The sequence below is a fragment of the Vigna unguiculata genome, chromosome 6 (genome assembly GCF_037176805.1).
Source record: "Vigna unguiculata cultivar grain cowpea cultivar isolate G323 ecotype 2 chromosome 6, ASM3717680v1, whole genome shotgun sequence".
Classification (NCBI taxonomy): Eukaryota; Viridiplantae; Streptophyta; class Magnoliopsida; order Fabales; family Fabaceae; genus Vigna; species Vigna unguiculata.
In genome coordinates this window covers 33454131-33477322 of record NC_140797.1, presented here as the reverse complement: position 1 = coordinate 33477322, position 23192 = coordinate 33454131, and the positions used below count along the sequence as shown (strand labels likewise).

Sequence of the window (23192 nt, the reverse complement as noted above, 5' to 3'; positions counted from 1 at the left end):
ATAATTATTTATATATATTATATTATATTATATATTATATTATTATTACTATGTATATATATTATATGTGTGGATATCTTATGTTTATATATATATATATATATATATATATATATTTTTTTTTTTTTTTTTATAGATATATATTTATTTTAAGTATATATTATATTATATTATATAATAATATAAATATAATAATATATATTATATTATTATGTATATATATTATATGTATATGCGTAGATATTTTATGCTTTTATATATATATATATATATATATATATATATATATATATATATATTTCTTTTAAATTTTTATAAATTTGTCATGTTATAAATTTATTTATAAAAGATCTCACTAGTTAAATGATTAATTTGTTTTATACGTATATATTATATATATTATATTATATTATAATGTATATATATTATATGTATATGTATATTATATTATATTATATTATATTACATGTATATGTGTAAATATATATATATATATATATAAGTATATTTTATTTATATGTATATATACTATATTATATTATATTATATTATATTATATTATATTTTATGTGTAAATATATTATTTATTTATATATATTTTTTAGATTATTTAATAAACTATAAATAGTTTAGTAATTTAAGCGGGGACGGGTATTTGTGTAACACCCCCGGATCCTCTTGAGCTTACCAGGCATCCCACCTGCCACCCTCAAACCGGTTGTGTTAGGTCTGCAGCCCAATACACCCCAACCCATCACCCTTCTCCGTCCATTCATACTGGGTGGGTTGTTGTCAGTGGGAATCGAACCCCCAACCTGACCTTTAACACCTCTGGCCACAACTGGTAGCATTTTCTGGCCACAACTGGTAGCATTTGCTGGTGAGCCAGAGGTGTTAAAGGTCAGGTTGGGGGTTCGATTCCCACTGACAACAACCCACCCAGTATGAATGGACGGAGAAGGGTGATGGGTTGGGGTGTATTGGGCTGCAGACCTAACACAACCGGTTTGAGGGTGGCAGGTGGGATGCCTGGTAAGCCCAAGAGGATCCGGGGGTGTTACAATTTGGGCGGGTATATATATATCCCCATCCCCATCCCCATCCCCAGTTGAAAATTTCGGGTATTACCTATACCCATACCCATACCCAGTCAAAGCGGGGATTCTCCGTCAAAACGGGGACGGGTTCGGGTGATACCCACGGGCACGGGTTTATTTGCCATCTCTATATGCATCCACTGGTAAGATAAAATTAACAAATGACTAGCTCAGATCATGAACCAAAGTTACAAATATCTTCAAATTGTTGAATTCATTCTCATTTTGAATTTTAATCAATATTCGAGCATGTTTCTCCAACGTTCATATTTTGGTATTCTTTCTTTGTCTTTATAGGTGAAGTAGTGAATGAATCAAAAGATAAAAGAAGAATGGTAGATGAAGAAGGGGATAGAAATGATGTTACAATTAATTCACGAATTAACTCTCTTATGTGACTCATTTGAAATATTATGATGAACCCAAATATGATTTAATAAAATATAAGGATTTATTGATTATTATGGAAAGTTATAATAAAATTAAATATAGATAAAATAAAGCTCAACCCAACTTGATGGACTTTGGTTTATGAAAGAGGATTAAAGTTATATCTCTAGTCATAAAGTTCTTTCATAGTAAACCATCAAGAAAGAGAGTGTGAGAAGATAAAGAAAGACAAAAAGTTAAATTGGAAAAAATGATGTAGAAGAACAGATATTGAAGAACGCATTTTCATTAGATCTCTCATGGATTAAAATTACTATCTCATTATGATTTATGTACATGAATGTGTGAAAATTATAAATATTAAAATCCTTTTTGTGGTTAGTTGATATATATATATATATATATATATATATATATATATATATATATATATAAAATGAAATAACTGACTTAAAACTAAAAATATTGGGTTAAATTACTGTTATGGTCATTTTATTTGTCAAATAATGTCACTTTGGTCAAGTTTTTTTATGTGTTTTCATTCCTCTTACGATCTTCGAGTTTAACAACATTGGTGTAAACCCATTTGATAATTTGAATCTCATTAAACCACATTCTTTTTAAAAAAAAAATTTAAACACATTAACTGTTGTAATACTACCAGTTACTGCAAAAGTTTTGAACGTTGCCTCCAACATTTATTTTTTCGCTGCTGCAATTTTGTTTGTGGTGCAAAGATTCTTCAGTTTTAATTCCATAATTATTGCAATGATTATGATTAATATTACCCATGTACGTTGCAAATCTGCTTTTGAACGTTAGGTGAGCAATATGGAATTTCAGCCCATTCCATTCACTCCTTCACACCTATAAATAGGTGGCTTTTGTGCTCTCCAAAACACACTATCTCTCAATCTTCTCCTTCATTCTTCAAGCTCTCTTCCTCTATCATATTTTTCTTCTACTATCTGGGTTAAATACTCTCTCAAGAGTACTTTCTTGCTAGTTCTGAGATCCTCGGAAGATCCGAGAAGTTCCTATTGTATCCTGAGGGGCTTGCGCACACACCGCGGATAAGTCCTTAAGGGCAGTGAATTTACACGCCTCAGGAAATATTGTTTTGTTTGTGATTTGTCAGTTTTAAACAACAATCTTAAGGACTTATGGCTAACAACAACAACAACTCTACTACTTTGGAGAATCAAAATAGTTCCGGAACTCCGACCGTCTTTGCGAAACCATTTCTGGATGTATCAAAAATTGAGATATTCTCTGGGCAGAACTTTCGACGTTGGCAAGAACGTGTGTCTACTCTTCTAGACATGTATGGAGTAGCTATGGCTCTTTCAACTTCAAAACCTGACGAATCCAGTGCCAAACAAGTTGAAGATTGGACTTATGCAAACAAGGTATGCCGACACACCTTACTTAGCGTCTTGTCTAATGATTTGTTCGATGTGTATTGCTCATATAAGGAAGCGAAAGAAATTTGGGATTCATTGATTCTCAAATATACTGCTGAGGACGTCGTCCGACAAAGGTTCGTTATAGGGAATTACTACTGTTGGGAAATGATCGAAGATAAAGACATAAAGATTCAAATCAACGAATATCACAAGTTACTTGAAGATATCAAAGCAGAGAACATACTCCTGCCTGATGAGTTTGTTTCAGAACTTTTGATCGAGAAATTACCGTCATCTTGGACTGACTATAAACAATAGCTGAAACATAGACACAAGCAAATGACGCTTCAAGAGCTCATTACACACATCATAATAGAAGACACCAACAGGAAGGAGAGTGCAACTGCAAGGGCCAAAGCTTTATCCACAAAGGAAAATGTGGTAGAAGACAAACTTGCTTTAAAAAGGTACGAGAACAAACCTGATCACAAAAGGAAAAATAACTTTCGAAATACCCGTCCTAATGGATCTAACTCCGTCTTTAAGAAAAAGGGTAATTACTTCGTATGTGGGAAGCCAGACCATCATGCACCTCTGTGCAGGCGCAAAGCAAGAAACGACAGTCCTCCTAGGGCAAATATAGCCCAAGGGGAAGATGATACTATAGTTGCGGTCGTTTCTCAAGTAAATCTGATTACCAATGTGAGCAAGTGGGTGGTAGACTCTGGTGCTACCAGGCACATTTGTGCAAACATGAGTGCTTTTACCTCCTACACTAGTGTAGGGGATGGAGAAGAACATGTTTATCTTGGTGATTCCAGGACAACTCCAGTCATTGGAAAAGGAAAGGTTCTTCTAAAACTCACATCTGGGAAGACTCTGGCCTTGAGTGATGTGCTACATGTGCCCTCTATCAGAGTTAATCTAATCTCTGTAGCACTACTGGGAAAAGTGGGGGTTAAAGTGTCATTTGAATCTGACAAGATTGTAATGACAAAAAATAATGCTTTTGTGGGGAAGGGATATTGTGATCAATGTCTCTTTGTACTTAATATTTCAGAAATTATAAATGAATCATGTTCTTCTGCTTATATCGTTGACTCATATGATATGTGGCATGCTAGATTAGGACATGTGAATTCCTCGTATGTTATGAAATTGCAACGACTAGGATTAATTAATATGCATGATAAACAAAGTGGTAAATGTGATGTATGTGTAGAATCCAAAATAACTAAGAAAACATGTTATCCCGTAGAACGTCAAACAGAATTGTTAGGATTAATTCATACTGATCTAGCTGATTTAAAACAAACCATGTCTAGAGGTGGTAAAAATTATTTTGTAACCTTTATAGATGATTATTCTAGATACACCAAAGTGTACTTAACCAAACGTAAGGATGAAGCCTTTGATGTGTTTTTAACTTATAAAGCAGAAGTAGAAAATCAATTGAATAAGAAAATTAAGAGGATTAGATCTGATAGAGGTGGTGAATATGTTTTATTTAATGACTTTTGCGTAAAAGAAGGTATTATCCATGAAGTAACCCCACCATATTCACCTGAGTCTAATGGAGTAGCTGAGAGGAAAAATAGAACTCTTAAGGAAATGATGAATGTCATGCTTATTAGTTCTAGTGCACCTGATAACCTTTGAGGAGAAGCCCTTCTTATTGCATGTTTTTTACAAAATAGGATACCTCATAAGAAAACGGGTAAAACTCCCTATGAGTTATGGAGAGGGTATCAACCTAATCTTAAATATCTGAGAGTGTGGGGGTGCCTAGCTAAAGTAATGTTACATGATCCCAAGAAAAGAAAAATAGGCTCTAAAACCTCTAATTGTATGTTTTTGGGTTATGCTAAACATAGTGTTGCCTATAGGTTTCTTGTTCTTAAAAGTGATGTGATTGAACATAATACTATTGTGGAGACAAAAAATGTTGAGTTTTTTGAACATATATTTCCTTTAAAGATTAGTGATACATCTGAACAACCTATAAATACTTATAGTGATGCCATGAGTGAGGGTTTAAGAAGAAGTAAAAGGCAAAGGAAAGAAACTTCTTTTGGAGATGACTTTTATACTTATCTAGTTGAAAATAATCCAACAAGTTTTTTAGAGACTACTAGTGCTTTTGATGCAAAACAATGGGATAAGGCTATTAAGACTGAAATTGAATCAATTGAGAAAAATAATACTTGGACCTTAGTAGATTTGCCTAAAGGAGCAAAACCCATTGGTTGTAAGTGGATCTTTAAGAAAAAGTATCATCCTGATGGATCCATAGATAAATATAAGGCAAGGTTGGTAGCGAAAAGTTTTACTCAGAAACCCAACATAGATTACTTTGATACCTTTGCCCCTGTGACTAGGATTTCCTCTATTCGAGTTTTGTTAGCTCTAGCAGCTACCCATAAGCTAGTGATACATCAAATGGATGTTAAGACTGCTTTTGTGAATGGTGAATTAGATGAGGAAATTTATATGACTCAACTTGAAGGGTGTGTTGTCCCTGGTCAAGAAAATAAGGTGTGCAAACTTTTAAAATCTTTGTATGGGTTAAAACAAGCACCAAAACAATGACATGAAAAACTAGATAATGTGTTACTTTGTGATGGCTTTTCACCTAATGATGCTGATAAATGTGTGTACTCTAAATATGAAAATGATGAATGTGTCATTATATGTTTGTATGTGGATGACATGTTAATTTTTGGTACATGCATTGATATAGTCTCTATAACTAAATTGTTTCTAGGATCTAAGTTTGAAATGAAAGATATGGGTGAAGCAAATGTGATTTTAGGTGTTAGAATCATAAGGAAGGGAGATAATATATTACTATCCCAGGAACAATACATTGAGAAACTTCTTAGGAAGTTTGGATATTATGACTCTAAATTTGTGAGTACTCCTTATGATGTTAACTCTAAATTAATGAAAAATAAAGGAGAATCTATTTCTCAACCTCAGTATGCCCAGATAATTGGGAGCTTACTGCACTTAATGAGCTTTTCAAGACCTGATATTGTTTATGCAGTAGGTAGACTGAGTAGATACACTCAATGTCCTAATCAAGATCATTGGGATGCACTTGGAAGGCCTATGAGATACTTAAGAGGTTCAATGGATTATGCCATTGAATATAGTGGATTTTCTGCTGTACTAGAAGGGTACAGTGATGCTAATTGGATCTCTGATTCAGATGAGACAAAATCCACTAGTGGTTATGTATTCACACTTGGGGGTGGTGCGATTACATGGAGATCAGCCAGGCAAACAATTATTGCAAGATCAACAATAGAATCTGAGTTTGTTGCTCTCGAAATGGCTGGTAGTGAGGCTGAGTGGTTGAAAAACTTCTTAGCAAACATTCCTTTAGGAATGAAACCAACCCCATTTGTATCTATACATTGTGATTGCCAATCGGCAATAGCTATAGCTAAAAACAAAAACTATAATGGAAAGAATAGACATATACAATTGAGACATAATCTGGTTAAGCAGCTGCTAAAGAGTGGAACTATTTCCATTGATTATGTGAAGTCAGAACGGAATCTAGCAGATCCCCTGACAAAACCCTTGGGAAGAAATATGATTTTAGAAACATCGAGGAAAATGAGACTTAAGCCACTTGCAAACAAACAAGTGATGGTAACCCAACCTTTGTGATTGGAGATCCCATGAATAAGGTTCATATGGGTAAAAACAAGTCATTTGTTAGTTCTAATAGCACTAAATTGATTCATTCCTATGGTGTACGTGAAAGTGCTAGAGACTGCATTATTGAGAGGTTAAACTTTGTAAATTAAAATTTGTTGTGGTTTTAGTTTAAACAAAGTTTTAATGATTTTCATATCCTTTATGGGTGGTGTATGATTTGCAGCATACACGTGATGAAATCACCTATATGAGTGTCAAGTGGGGCCGCTTGTATGAGATCTTGGCATGATCTCTAGAGCACTCAAGAACACAAGGCATGCGCATGGCCTAGTAAGCGCAACACAACGTTAACAGCAAGGATTGTGGGGGTGTATTGTGATTGATAAACCACTAACACATATCAAGTGTCTTTGGTTCATATAGCTTGCTATACCAACTACTGTGTGTTAAGTTTATCTGTCTAAGATTGGTTCATATAGCTTGCTATACCAGCTTCGACGCATTACATCTTATATGAGACCCAATTTTTTTTTCCTTCTTACTTTTCCTTATCTTTTGCAATATGTGAGGGATTGTTCTAATACTACCAGTTATTGCAAAAGTTTTGAACGTTGCCTCCAGCATTTATTTTTCCGCTGCTGTAGTTTTGTTTGTGGTGCAAAGATTCTTCAGTTTTGATTCCATAATTATTGCAATGATTATGATTAATATTACCCATGTACGTTGCAAATCTGCTTTTGAACGTTAGGTGAGCAATATGGAATTTCAGCCCATTCCATTCACTCCTTCACACCTATAAATAAGTGGCTTTGGTGCTCTCCAGAACACACCATCTCTCAATCTTCTCTATCATTCTTCAAGCTCTCTTCCTCTCTCATTTTTCTTCTACTATCTGGGTTAAATACTCTCTCAAGAGTACTTTCTTGCTAGTTCTGAGATCCTCGGAAGATCCGAGAAGTTTCTGTTGTATCCTGGGGGGCTTGCGCACACACCACGGATAAGTCCTTAAGAACAATGAATTTACACACCTTAGGAAGTATCATTTTGTTCGTGATTTGTCAGTTTTAAACAACACTAACATGGTTCCCTTGATTATGTTCTGGGATCTTCATTTGGTTAAGAATAAATGTACCTTTTTAATTATAGAAGACATATGAATCAATTCTGGAAGACACGAGAATCATGTCTTGAAGAAATCTCCAATGTGAAATAGAGAGCTATAGCCAGAAAAACTAAGCCTGCACCACTCAAATTAGAAGAGAGGCTAGAAGCGGTGTGAGAGAGGACATGGTGAAGCAGACAACAAACTTAGGCTGTGCATTATGTGGTGGTTGTGCTCCTGGTGCTCCACCAATAGAGCTAGACGGGGCTATTTCAGAAGAGGGAGCCAGAGGGGGTTCTGTAACATTAGCATCAATCAGGGAAGGGAGTGGAATAGCTGGTGGTAACGAAGATTTGTCTATGAATTGAAAAAGGCCACCTATTTCAACTGGTTTCATGTAATTAGGAGTGCTGTCACCCAAATTTAAGCATCTGTTCCCTGCAGTAGGATGATGGAAATAATATAATTAGTAATCAGAACTGAGACTACATTGTAGATCTGAATTTAATAGTAGGGATAAACAAAATTAGTGAGGCCTATTTGAGTTGATCAGAGATTGGACTACAGAGATAATTCTTGGTTTTAGTTTTAATTTTGTCATGACTAAATCCATATCACAAATATAAAGGACATTTAGTACATTAAATATGGAAGAGTACTGGAAGTAAAAGGTGCTTCAAAGCCTAAAGTGATTTAACAGAATATCAAAACCAAATAGTGCTAAAATTGCACCTTTAGTGAATTACAAGATCCAAACATAAAAAGAATGAACTTACTTCTGTATCTATCGGCTGTTTTAAGGAAGCCTGTGATGACACCATCAATTCCAGCATCCTGAACAAATGTGTTGATGAGGACAGTTGGATCTGACAAGAAATCCCATGCCTGAGATATGAACTCATTGTGAAATATTTGTACGTAAACTGAGAGATTAGAAGATTTTAACTTTGGCACGGTCTTTGTAGAGGCAGTCAGGAACAATTCATTTGTCAGGTACACAGAGACCTTTCTGATAACCACAGAATGAGCAAATGTTTTGATATCCGAAAGAGCTGAATCATCGATATCACCAACTATCTCATCAATCATGTACACAAGTTCATACTTTGTTTTCTCCTTGAATTTCAGTAGTACAGAACTATTAGTGGACTGAATCATAACGTTTGGAGCCCCTGGTTCACTAAAATCTGTTTTTCTCAAAATATCAATGACTGCATCAATCACGCTTAAGTTTTGTTCCCTTGCAAGATATGGTGCATGCTGACAATAGTAGAAAACACCACAATTCAAATCAAATAATAAGAAAATAAATTTGAAGAAATTCGTTCTCTTATCATTTAACATACTAAGTAAGAACACGCTACTATTATCATTCCTCCAAACTATAATTCCTCACCTGAACACCACAGCCTTATTGTGACCATGCTAAATCACAAGGCCATAACCCCACAAACTTTAATAATTTATTAACTTTAAAGCCCAGATGTGGTTACGGAACTCACAATTAAACCCATTGATTTTATCATTGTTTTTTAAATCACGATAACCATGAAGGAGATAAGGACAATCAAAAATTGGAAAATGATATATTAACATCTATTTATTGACAACTTCTCTTACAACCTGACGTGGAACATGTTTAATCTTTTTCAATTTTTAAGTTGGTTCTTTTTGGAAGGAAGCGGGAAGAGATGAAAAAAAACAACAAAAGGTGTGATTGGAAGAGAAAAAACATAAAGTACGAGTGCAAACTGATGAATCGAAGAGCATCTTGTTTGTCTTCTCCAACCGTGCTAATCTTGTCTTAATCGTTGTTCTTCGTCTTCAAATCCTATTTTTTCTAAAAACCACTCTTCTTCTTCGTCCCAACAGTGTGAGTTTTCTAAAAACCTTATTTTTCTAAAAATCTCTCTTCTTCTTCATCCCACCGATGTGGGTTTTCTAAAAACCTTATTTTTCTAAAAATCTCTCTTCTTCTTCATCCCACCGGTGTGAGTTTTCTAAAAATCATATTTTTTTAAAAACCTCTCTTCTTCTTCGTCCCAACGGTGTGGGTTTTCTAAAAATCATATTTTTCTAAAAACTCCTCCTCTTTGTCCTAGTGGTGAGGGCTTTCTCATTGGACATGAATTTTTCTTTCTTCAATAACTTCAATAGTGACACTTTCATGCCTTGAGTCAATGTGATAAAGTTACATCTTCATACTCTTATTCCTTCAAGTGAGTCCAAATTTGTGTTTTGGAAAAGAAAAATAAAGGTGTCTATATTTCTTCTTCACTACCACCACTGTGCAATATTTTTGCTTACCCATGACTACATAAGTGTTAAACGGTGATATACATTTTGAACATGTGTGAAAGAATGTACAAAACATATTTCAATCTTCACACTCTTCATTACCGGTAGGGAGTATATGTTAGTGAGTCAAGGATTTCGTAATTTAATCAACAACATATGAATTCATTCCCTTACTATGTGCCAATAGTGAATTAATAAATGCTAACCCAAGTGTAATGCTTTGCAAATGAATTTTTCTTTCTTAAATAGTGACACTTTCATGCCTTGAGTTCATATGATAAAATTAAATCTTCATACTCATATTCTTTCAAGTGAGCAGTGAGTCTAGTTTGCCCCTCTTTGTTGTTTGGAAAAGGAAAATAAAGGTGTCTATATTTCTTCTTCACTACCACTGCGCAATATTTTTGCTTACCCATTACTACATAAGTGCTAATAACCTATGGTATACGTTATGAACATGTGTGAAAAGATGTACAAACCCTATTTCAAGCAAAAATACTACGTAGTGGTAGTGAAGAAGAAATATAGGCACCTCTATTTTCTTTTTCCAAAACACAAAGAGGGGCAAAATTGGACTCACTTGAAGGAATAAGAGTGTGAAGATTTAACTTTATCACATTAACTCAAGACATGAAAGTGTCACTATTGAAGTTATTGAAGAAAGAAAAAGAAAAATTTATGTGCAAAGCATTGCACCTGGTTGACATTTATTAAGTCACAGGTTGGCACATAGTAAGAAGATGAATTCATATGTTGTTAATTAAATTACGAAAATTTCATTCCTTGACTCACCAACATATACTCCCACTAGTAATGAAGAGGGTGAAGATTGAAATAGGTTTTGTACATCCTTTCACACATTTTCAAAACGTATACCACAGGTTAACAATTATGTAGCCCTGGGCAAGCAAAAATATTGCGCAGTGGTAGTGAAGAAGAAATATAAGACACATTTATTTTCCTCCTTTTCCAAACAACAAAGAGGGACAAACTAGACTCACTACTCACTTAAAAGAATATGAGTAAGAAGATTTAATTTTATCATATGAACTCAAGGCATGAAAGTGCCACTATTGAAGTTATTGAGGAAAGAAAAATTCATATGAAAAGCATTGCAACTGGATTAGCATTTATTAAGTTATGGGTTTGCACATAGTAAGAGGATGAATTCATATGTTGTTAATTAAATTACGAAAATTTCATTCCTTGACTCACCAACATATACTCCCCACTAGTAATGAAGAAAGTGAAGATTGAAATAGGTTTTGTACATCCTTTCACACATGTTCAAAACATATACAATAGGTTAGCACTTATGTAGCCATGGGTAAGCAAAAATACTGCGCAGTGGTAATGAAGAAGAAATATAGACACCTTTATTTTTTTTTTCCAAAGGACAAAGAAGGACAAATTTGGACTCACGTGAAGGAATAAGAGTATGAATATTTAACTTTATCACATTAACTTAAGGCATGAAAGTGTCACTACTGAAGTTATCGAAGAAAGAAAAATTCATGTCCAATGAGAAAACCCTCCCCGTTGGGATGGAGAAGAAGAAATGAGGTTTTAGAAAAGTATGATTTTTAGAAAATCCACACGGGATGAAGAAGAAGAAGAGGGGTTTTTTGAAAAGTATGATTTTTAGAAAATCCACACCGGTGGGAAGAGGAAGAAGAGAGGTTTTAAAAAAAATAAGGTTATTAGAAAACCCACACCATTGGAATGATGAAGAAGAAGGGTTTTTAGAAAAATAAGGTTTAAAGATGAATAACAACGATTAATACAAAAGACTAGCGCGGTTGAAGAAGACGAACAAGATGCTCTCTGATTCATCAGTTTGCACTCACACTTTCTGTTTTTTCTCTTCCAATTGCATCTTTTATTTGTTCTCTTCTCGCTTCCTCCCAGAGAGAACCAACTTCATCCCAAAGAGAACCAACTTAAATATTGAAAAAGATTAAGAAAATGAAAAGTGACATTGCCACGTTAGATTATGAAAGGAGTTGTCAATAAATAAATAAATATTAATATATTATTTTCCTAAAATATTATACTTTGGATCCAACTCCATCCTAGCAACTCCCATATATAATTATCACAGAATATAGCTAGTAATATATTTATCTATATGAAGTATATTCGAATAACGAAAAGGTAAGATATATTAAATTGAAAGTGTGAAATATTATTCAAGTGTTAAATAATTAAATATATTTATTATTATTTAATTTTATATTTTTGAAGTAAATATCTGATTAGAAAAGTAATTAAATGAAAATTTATCTTTTATAATATATATATATATATATATATATATATATATAAAGATATTCTTTTTTATATTTTTTTTTTCAATTTTATCTTTACTTATTATTTTAAAAATTAATTACTTTATAAATAATGTATCTTTAATTATTATTTTAAAAAAGATTTCTTGTTTTTAATAAATATTTTATAAATTAATTATATATTTTATATTGATTTTTAATTAAATTTTTGTGAAAATTCAAAATGAAAAAACACAGCAAGACAGTGTTTTCGTTAGTATATATATAAATAATATTTTATGTTTTAAAATATCAATATTTTTCTTTCAATGTTTATTAATATTTTTATTTAGTTGTTTAGTTAACACTGGTCACCGAATCATCAACCAGTTCTCATCTTCGAGCTCCGATGGGGAGCCTGTGGCGCGCGGCGATTGGCATGTCGGAAAATTCCACCAATTACGATGGCGTCGAGTTTTGGTCCAACCCCGACCGAACTGGATGACTAACCAAGCAGGGAGAGTACATCAAGACCTGGCGCCGCCGTTGGTTCAAGGACTCTGCGTCACGCGCGCCTCTCGACCACGCGGTGTCATTCCCGTCGTCACGTGCCTCACCGTCAAAGGTGCCGAAGACATCTGAACAAGCCCAGCGCATTTGAGCTTTCCACGCGCTCCGACACCCTGTACTTCATCGCCGATTCCGAGAAGGAGAAGGAGGACTGGATCAACTCCACCGGTCGCTCCATTGTCCAGCACTCGAGATCCGTCACTGATTCCGAGATCGTCGCTTTCCCAGAAATTGGAGAAGGAAAACACGCAAACACTTCTTGAAATTGGTTAAGGAAAACACGCAAACACTTCGTACGTGACAGCAGATTGATTTTTGATCATGGTAAGCATTGCAAAACATAATAGAGACAGCATTTGAATTAATAAAATTATCAAGACAAATACAACTCAAAAACTCGAATTTTTGCCCTTTCATGACAATACTAAATAGACTTTTAAAAATCAAGTGCTTTATTAGTTTAGTATTGATATTGTTTTATCTCAAGGAATATTGTTCCTCCAATAATCATGATTACTACATGGCCATAACAACAAAACAATTCATAGTTTAATTTGATCTCTGACCGGGCAAAAAATCAAATTTTCACGATCTAATCTATTTTTTTTTTTCATCTAATTCATTTAATATCTATTTTATTAAAAATTCAATCTATTTAAAATCTATTTTATTAAATTTGAATTTCAATTAAATTTACATTTTATATATATATTTTATGGATTGGATACACATTTTCTAAATCTAGATTTTCAAAATGGATAATCCAAAATATCTAATTTAAATTCTCAATTTATATTTTTAGTTAGGTTAGACTAAAGGTCGAGAGAGACTAGCTCAAATTTAGTCTATTTGATTGAGTTGGCATGACCCTATGCAAAATTTGGTTGAATTTAGTCAAGTCGATCCCAATCGAAATTTGGCTCAGCCAGTCCTGGACAAAATTTGGAATATCGATCGAGTTGACCTCGACCCAAAGTTGACTACATTGGGCTGACTCGACCCAGACAAAATCTAACCGTATTTGGCCAAGACGACCGCGACCAAAATTTGGTCGTATTCAGCCTAGTTGGCTTCGGTCAAAATTCGATTGAATTCATTTGAGTCGGCCTCGATTGAGATTTGGCCGATTTGGGTCTAACCCAAATTTAGCCGTATTTGGTCGAGTAAATCCCCAACAAAATTTGACTATATTCAATTGAGTCGGCCGTGATTAAAAATTGGCCATATTCAGCCAAGTCGGTTCAGACCAACGAATTTAGTGAAGTCAACCCTGACTGAAATTTGACTGATCAGGCCTTGACCCAAATGTGGCCTTATTTGGCCATGTCGGCTCTGGCCAAAATTTGGTCGTATTAGGCAAAATCTTCCCTGACCGAAATTCGGCTGAATTCAGTCAAGTCGATCTTGACTGAAATTTTGCCGAGTTGGTCCTGGCCCAAATTTGGTCATGTCATCTCCGACCGAAATTCGTTCAAATTTGGCCGAGTCAATCTCAACAAAAATTCGGCTAAGTCGACCCCAGCCAAATTCGACCAAGTTGAGCTTGACCAAAATTCGATCGGCCCCGACCGAAAGTCAGTCGAGTCCGTCCCATGCTGAAATTTGACCTTGTTGGTCCTGACAAAAAATCTGTCAAATTCTATAGTGTCGACCCTATGGACAAAAGTTTTAGAAAATATAATTTAAATTTATTTTATGAAAAATAGATTTTGTATTTTAAACTTGATCTAAATATTTGGATCTGGATTTAAACTTGATCCAAATATTTGAATTTGGATTTAAAAAAAAAATTCAATCTACTTTTTCTGAAAAAAATGGATTTGGATCAAAAATCCAATCCATAATCACCCTCTTCCCAACTATTGCTTGATTCTCACTTTAATGTTATCTTGTTCTTTACAAGGATGATAAATGCCTTTCAAATGATTTTTTATGGTTTACCATATGGCTTACACAGTTAACTGTGCCTTACTACATTTCATCACTGATATTACATGTCCACATTATTTACAACCAATGGAACGAATTAAGACTGAATTACTGAAATAATGGCCTGAACAGAACGCACCTCAATGATGATCACAACACCTAATGGGGAAGTACGACCTTGTGTGAAATTCAAGAACTCTGATAATGTTATCAATGATCCTTTGTCGTTAAATTTTGGGTTTCTATACAAATTGTAGCGGCTAAACTGGTTCAGCATCGAGGCTGCAGGAAAAAGGAAGAAAACAAAAATACAGCCGTCAAATATTTGTGTTTACATTTACGTATATTGATAGGTAAAATATATTCATACAAAAGGAAATGCAACTGAGGGCCAAAAAACTCATGAGATTAGTCTCTCAAGCAGTAACAAATAATTGGGATTCGTCAGATCAGGGATAGGTCCATATCCAGCCTTAAATCATACATTTTACATATGAAAACACGAAAACAATTATGATAAGTAAAATTGATTATCCTGTGAAGAGATAGGTCAAAATCCATTTTGTCCCAATTATTCCTAACACATGATTTGCTTCCATTGTGTATTTATATCTCATTAGACATGAACTTTCACTTAATTAAGGTATATGGCATTCACTGTTTGATAAGTCTCTTGTATAAATAACCTGAATGAAGAGTATATGAATATTTGACTTACGCGTCAAGCTTGATATGTCATTCCAAGACAAGTCGAATGCAAATATTCCATCACTAGATTGGATCTCTGGAATAGATTTGCTAAGGTTGCTGAATCTTGACTGAGCAACATTTGTGTTCGGGATAAGATCAATAGATCTAAAGCAAAATGGTATTCCATCCTTTGACATCTGAACAGGACAGTCAAGAACATCTGCACCATCTGAAAAAGCCTTTTCATACGCTAAATCTGTACAAGGAGGATAATCTCCACTGGCTCCATATTTTGAGATGACTAAAGTGTTTACTGAGACATGAACAAAATGAACGTATCTGGTTAGCAATGACGCAATTTACACCAGCATAGAAGTGCATATGTACCAAGCAGGCATAGACTAAACTAAAGAATAAGATCAGTAATAATCATACAAACATTACAAAACATTGATTTTAGGTATTTTTTCTTCCTGCAGCCCCATTGTTACTAAATGTACCTCCAACAAAACTACTCTCCTTCACTCATAACCCCACACGCCACAGGAAATCACTTTTCCAAAGTACAAAATGGTAATTTCAAAACTTATTGGGTCTGCAGTTATAAGTTATGGGTGTGTAGGAAGAAAAAGCCTGACTCTAACGCACCTTTTTTTGGATCATTGAGGCCCAAGTGAGCAAAGCAGTCTGCATAATAAGAACATAAATCAATTAAAGGGGGAAACTTCATACTCATGTATACACGCATTATGAAGTTAGTCAGATTAGAATTTTTTTAGCTACCCAGAATCCCCTTGCTACTAAAATCAAGTACAGAAGTACACACATAGTTATAGAAGATGCGGAAGCATAGTAAATCGATACAGAAAATTTTAGCTTGGAAAAGTAATATAAAGGGAAAATGTCTATATTTGGGTTAATGCAATTAGGAAAATGAACACCATGTTTTTTACATGGTCGCCTAAAGTATATAGTTGAAATTTGCCTAAAGAAGATGCCTAAGATAAACTGGACCTGGCTTAAAAGTTGGAATCATAAAAAGAGAGTTGGTAAGGTTATGTGCATTCATTTCCAATATATGCAATGGCCAATATAAGTTCATCAAAATGTTGTGCTCAGAAGCCTCTATAGTGCATAGTTGCATTAACTCAGTCTCAATGAACAAATACAATCTCTCCGTAGAAGAAAAATGGTAATAGTAGGCAAGATGCAATTAGTTTGTACAAAAAAGGCCATCCTAAAATAAATGGAGAAACGTAACTTACCTATAGCTGTAGATGACGTTAGGGGGAAGTCAGACAACAAACCATCAACAGAGAAGTTTCCATTCTCAATGAAACCCAGGTGCTCGGCAATAGGGTCATAGCTGTAATCATAGCTGATTGGCATATCATTCACGAAAGTTGAAGCAAAGACTTCCAGCCCCACTGTGTGCGCATCGGAGACCAAAGATGTATGAGGTTGTAGATAATGACTCTTTGGATCCACAGGCCATATGTAGTCTTTGGGAACAAGAATTCCTGAAGCAAATGTCTTGATAGATGTTAGATGTTTTAACAGTGAAGCATAAGTCTGGTTGGTTGACGGATCTACTTCTCCTTTTTCCATAAACCTGAAGACCAGTTTTGTTGTTTTTGGGTTGATGTCTGTTCTTATGCTTCTGAGGAAACCAGCTTCAGGTGATGAGATGTAACTGACATTTACTGTTGTGGAAACAGAACGTACGAAGTTTTTCATACTCAATTTGTGTTGTGTGTAGAATGCATCATGCTGCAAAAAATCCGAAAAAAGAAACGTCTAGTTTTGTGAAAAACTAGAATATACGTAAAAGAAAATCATTATACCTGTATATTCAACCACACTCCTGCGGGGATGCTCTTTCAACCACATTATTCACAGTAAGAATTTCGAATTCATTGTTATTAAGCCTGTCTGTTCGTCTGTAATTTCCCTGAACCACTGTCCGGTAACCAAAATAATTCAACAATTATTTTAGAGCCCTCTCATTTAATGGATGGGTAAATGACAGATATTACCAATCATTAATATAAAATCTACATATGCTGCAAAATCAATGACCTAGAAGTTGTTTTGGAAAACAGGATTGAAGATTTCAATTCTTTTGTAAAGATTGAGAAAGAGATTTTTGCATAAATCTATCAAAAGATTACCTGTTTTTCTATTATCATCATAATCCATATCCTCCGGTACTTTTTGTAATTAGCAAATATGTACATAAACTCAAGGCTTCAAAAATGATAATTTATATTGCAAGATATAGTAAAACAATCTACAATTATGGGAAACGCATTTTCATGATTGTATAAGTTGCAACTAAATTATCAAAATAAGAACGTAATAATTATTGAAGTCTGTGATCATATGCATGCAGGGCATGCCCCGTCTATTCCATAGGTAAAATCTTCCAGGGTTGAGAGGGCTCTAAAAAATTTAAAAACTGCAAACAATTATGTATTTGGTTATTACATTCATCTCTTTATATAGAAATTCTTTTGAGAAATTTATTTATCTTTTTTTAGAAGATTTCTTTAATAATTTGTTTACTTTTGTACATTCTTCTGAAGATTCAAATCAAATAGATATAAAGACAAATCAAAATATATAATGAAATTACAAACCTCAGTTTATACTCTGAAATTAAGTTAAGCACAACTTAACACTTACTAAGATGGTGTTATAGTGTATCATAGTAAAATTTCTTCAACCATAACACGTGCCTTATGAGTAAGGTTGGTTAAAAAAATCAAGTATTGCAACTGTAGAATGATTAGGAAATAATTATAGATGAACTATATGATATCCTTATAATCTATACTTTTAAGTGTTTAAATATTTATTTTAGTGGTAAATAAGTACCACATCCCATGAACCAATTCACCATGAGTTTAGTGAGCTTCTAAGCCAACCGGCTTCTCATATAATTGGGGTGGGCTAATTCTATTTAATCTAACTCATTTTAACAGTTTGTATTATTAACAAATTTATATAATCAACTAAATTAATCAATTTTTTAATCTATGCAAATTAGTTAAAAGAATCTTATATATGCATGTAGAGATGAAGGCATGATATTGTGTAGCAATTAAATACATCATTAACATGAGTAGAACTTACGGAAGACATTGTTGGAACGTAGCTCCTCTAAGGTGTAGTCCATAGAAAAATAGCCACTGGTTGTTACACCATTAACTGGGTAAGTGCTACTTTTATATTTAGCATTTTGAGCAATATTAGTGGCATTTTCAAGCTTGAGGTCCGGGATGCAGATCCCCTGCGCATCTTTCGTTAATTGCACGTCACACCATAGAATGACATTTTTTAAACTAGCTGCTACAGCAAAAATATACGCACTGTCACTGGAATCAGGAAATATCCCTGAAAAACCACCACGAGCTATGACCAACGGTGGATTTCCTGCACTATACAACTCCTCCAAGTCAGCTTCAATACACAAAGTACACACCACAATTTTTCCGTAAAAATCCATTCAAAGTACATGTCTCAAACACTATTAACAGTGCCTTTCTAATTTATATAACAAAACTTTAATTAAGATACATTTGTAGAATTTTTCATAGAAGTTTATATTTAATAATTCATAAAGTATATTATTTGATGAACAAGAGCACAAGGAAAATATTAAAGAAAAGAATTATATCATAAGAGAAGATTACATATTAATACTAGTAGACGTTTTCTAGCATACAGTCTTCTCTGTTCCTCATATTACGGTTTCAGGCTAATACAACACATAAAGTTGTTTAACATAATAAAAGTGTAGATAAAAAAAATATTGTTTGGTGGGGGCAAAATTATAGTTTATATTTTTAAAAGTAAATATTATAAATTCTTATAGAACACATAATATCAAAGAAGTGAAATATTTAAGGATGTATTAATTGCTATTGTTTTCCCAGGACATCTTTATATTTTAAAGATGTTGTATGATATTTTTCATTGTTAGTTCTAAAAAGAATATCCTCTCGTTAAATAATTTTTTCAACTATTCTACATTCCTCTCATATATGTTTATTATATCTTTTTTGCAAAAAATAAGTGTCTCGACATTATTTTGTATATATTACTTTTAAATTACATACATAATATCAAAGCTGACTTTATAAGTAAATATATTGGATATATAATGTATTTTTTAATTGTTTTATGTAGAAGAACCAATAACTTCACTTAACTTTAGAAATTTATATCATAGCGAACATTTATTAGGAGGGAAATTACAACCAATCTGGTAAAAAAAATATAGAATATCAAGTCACTCATGAAAGTTATTTGTTTTATTTAAAAAATATATGTTTCACATAGATTAAAAATCAGGTTTATTTAGAATATATATATATATATATATATATATATATATATATATATTTAAATTTCATTTTACAAATCAATTTTATTAGATTGAGTTAGATTTAAATTTAATTTTAAAAATTATTGTCATATGTTAAAAACATATATCCACCTAAAGATAAACAAACTATATAAAAAGAGTTTTCTCCTATAACATGATTCGAAGTGCGCTTTGTGATTGGAGGCAGACAAAATATATGATTCATATGGGGATAAAATACGGAAAACATGTTATTTGGCTGAACAGAGTGACTTGTTTCCCAAGAAAAGTGGTCCTTCATTTTTTACAACATATTCAAGACATGAATTATTATATAATTAAGAAAGAAAAAATGGTATGTAGTATGGTGTACAATCCTATGGTGTACAATCCTGTGGTGTGTATTGAAGAAAAGAAACTGAAAGGTGTTTAAGAATTAAGACATGTGAGAGATAAATTTTTGTTCTTGGTCCTAGATGATATTGATGGCCAAATTATTCCAATACCCTTTTAGACTCTATTTGTCAGGAGTATAAAAGCACCTTTAGTAGTAAATTTCAAACAAAAATTTTAAGCCTGATATTAAGATTCTGAGTGAAAGAGAGGGAAAATGTCCACCACCACCATAGAAAATGAGTTATTCTCCAGTAAGAATTCTTAAGATTCTAAAATAATAAAAAACCACTTTTTAAAATTCTTTCCTGCTTTGAAAAAAATCCCTACTACGAAAAAATTCGTGGTAAAAACTTAAATTATTTAAGAGCTTAATGTACCATTAAAACAAAATTTGAATGAGATCTTGAAAGATCTTATATCCTAAAATGACATAATTGCACTAAAGAGTTCTAAGGTTCTAAGAAGGGATAAATTAATATACTAGTGGAAGTCGTAAGGATTTAGTGATTGAGAGATGACGAGAGTAGTGTTTGTTTTCTCTGCTCCGAGTGACAATAAGTAAGTATTTAGGTAACTCAATTAGGAAATAAGGAGGGAAGAGGATGGAGAAGTGCATGAATGTGTTCTGATAGAGAAGGAAAAGGAAAAATAAAAAGGATATTAAAAATGGTTCAAAGGGTAGAGGGGATGGTTTAAGTCTGGTTAATCAAGCATGGGTATGTGTGAGAAGAAAGAGATGGATCCATATACAGATTTTGGAGTTTCTTCCTGTAATCCATCATTTTCTGATTTTATTTTCTGAAATACACTAAATTAATTTTGTAAATATATTTTTTTCTGAAGACATTCACTCACCCCAAGAGATTCAACCACACAAAATTAAAGTTATTAGTAATTTAAAAATATTTAGTCATTACTTTAAGGTTTAATAGTTTTTTTTCTAATATTTATTTTGATATCTTACTTTTTTTTCAATTTAATTTCCATTTTATTTGAAAAGTATTAATGTTATGTATTCTCTAATATTTATCTTGATTCTGGTTTAGAGTGTAGTACCTGATAATATAAATATTGTAAATATTTAAAATGACTCTTGTATTTTTTATAACTTGTTTTTTAGTAACACTTCCTTTCAACTGTGTCAACATAAATATAAGAATCACTACTTCTTTTATACAAAATAAAAGTGTAATTTATTTTATTTCTACAGAAAATAGCTTTTTAAAAATCTTAATTATAAAAAATATATTGATGATTTAGTGTGTATGATGAAAGAAAAAAGCACTTTTTTTAGTTAGCCCATACCACTAAAAATCTGAGTTTCCAGCTTGCACGGAGGATAATTTTAGCTTGGTAAGGATAAAACTTCTCTATATAAAAACTCAGCTGACCTCAACAAGTTGATTCTCCCACTCCAAAATCCTCACTTCTTTACCCACTCTAATTCTAAAATCATCAAATTAACATATCAATATAATTTTCGAGGCACAAGAACACGGTACAATACAGTGTATCAATCCTCAGCCTCGTTTATTTCCTTTTTTACCAACAAACTTCAATTAAAATTCATATATAATAAAGGCACGGATCATTTAACTGATAACAACGAATTAACACGAACTCGACGGAGAAGAGCAAAGGAACGTGAAATAAAGCTAAGGTAACCGTGAATTGATCTCAGATCACTCTTCTTTTCCTAATAGGTGAGATAAATATATACAGCTGAAACATAGTTAATTACATAAATTTAGAAGAAGATTAGGGAAAATTCCTAAAATCTAGTTATCTACCTATAGTAATTAGATCCAAAATTAAGTTAATTACGATATTTGAGAGTAATTATAATTGTAACGTATGTTTGACTCTAACAGTAATATTCGAACAACTCCTCTGTTTTTATTTATTTTTTGCTTATTTTCTCAGCAACATTATGCAGAAAAAAAAAAAAGAGTGAAACGAGAGACGAACCAGAGAGAGTGTTCCAAGTGGTTGCGTTGGATCCTTGTGCAGAGACCTGAGGCAGCAGCAAATGAAGAACAAGAAAATGTAGGAGAGAGAACGAACGGAGAAGAATGCGTGGTTTCCACATTCCTGCGAAGTTTCAGTTTCCAGTGAAGCTCCGGCAATACTTGGCGGAGAAGAAAACGAGAGTTTTGGCCACTCACTAACTATGTATAGGTTGCAACGCAACGAGTGTGATATATGATAGTGGACTAAACTGTCGTTTAAGTTACACCGTATGTCGTTTTAGCTAACGGGTAAGTCGTATTTGTCCCAATAGAAGGAAAAGTGAGAAGGACGAAACGACATCGTCAAAGTAATGTAATGCGCGTTTAAAAGTAAAACTTGACATTACATGGAGCAGAAATAGTCACTGTTCCATTTAAATGTTAACATATAGAAGAAAAGTTTTAAAAACATAAAATAGATTTTAATTTTTATAATTATTTTTTCGTATTCTAACAAAAAGGGTCTCATATTTTATGTTAGAAAATTTCTATATGTTATAATTAAAATATAGTTTATTCATAGCAAAGTTTTCTTAAGAATTGTTTTGCTTTATTAATTTTCAGAAGTTAACTTAATATTATCATAAATCTTCAAGAGTTAAAATTACTATCGTTACTTATAAGTTATATTGTAGTCAAGTCAATGTTTGTCTTGAACTATTTGATAAGGTTTAATTAAGTCGCAAAACTATTTTTTTATTGGATTTTAAAATTTGAATTTATTTTAATTATATCTTTAACACTAATTTTTATTAGTAGAGTAAATAAATAGAAGATACTTGAACAAAAAGTAAACATAAGTTCAAGAATTTAATTGAAAAAATAATTGAATTGTTTAGGGACCTTATAAAAACAAATTACATTAGTAAATTTAAACTCAAATGCTAGTAAAATTACTGATTGCGATTTTATTACAATCAGTAAAAAATTAATAATCGATATTATTTAATGAAATTATCTCGTGATGGAAATTAATCTAGATACTTGTTATTTTGGTTTA

General features: G+C 32.8%; 2 pseudogenes across 1 annotated transcript; one reads left to right on the top strand and one right to left on the bottom strand.

Annotated features, from left to right (window-relative positions):
- Positions 1-7732: 7732 nt before the first annotated feature.
- LOC114187542 (glycerophosphodiester phosphodiesterase GDPDL3-like) lies at positions 7733-22344 on the bottom strand (annotated as a pseudogene). Its single transcript, XR_014995926.1, has 9 exons — positions 22152-22344; positions 18554-18853; positions 17263-17377; positions 16684-17188; positions 16067-16105; positions 15447-15731; positions 14868-15010; positions 8441-8924; positions 7733-8102 (listed from the first exon to the last, which is right to left on the bottom strand). The product of XR_014995926.1 is annotated as a glycerophosphodiester phosphodiesterase GDPDL3-like (transcript).
- LOC114187543 (pleckstrin homology domain-containing protein 1 pseudogene) lies at positions 12455-13241 on the top strand (annotated as a pseudogene).
- Positions 22345-23192: the final 848 nt, after the last annotated feature.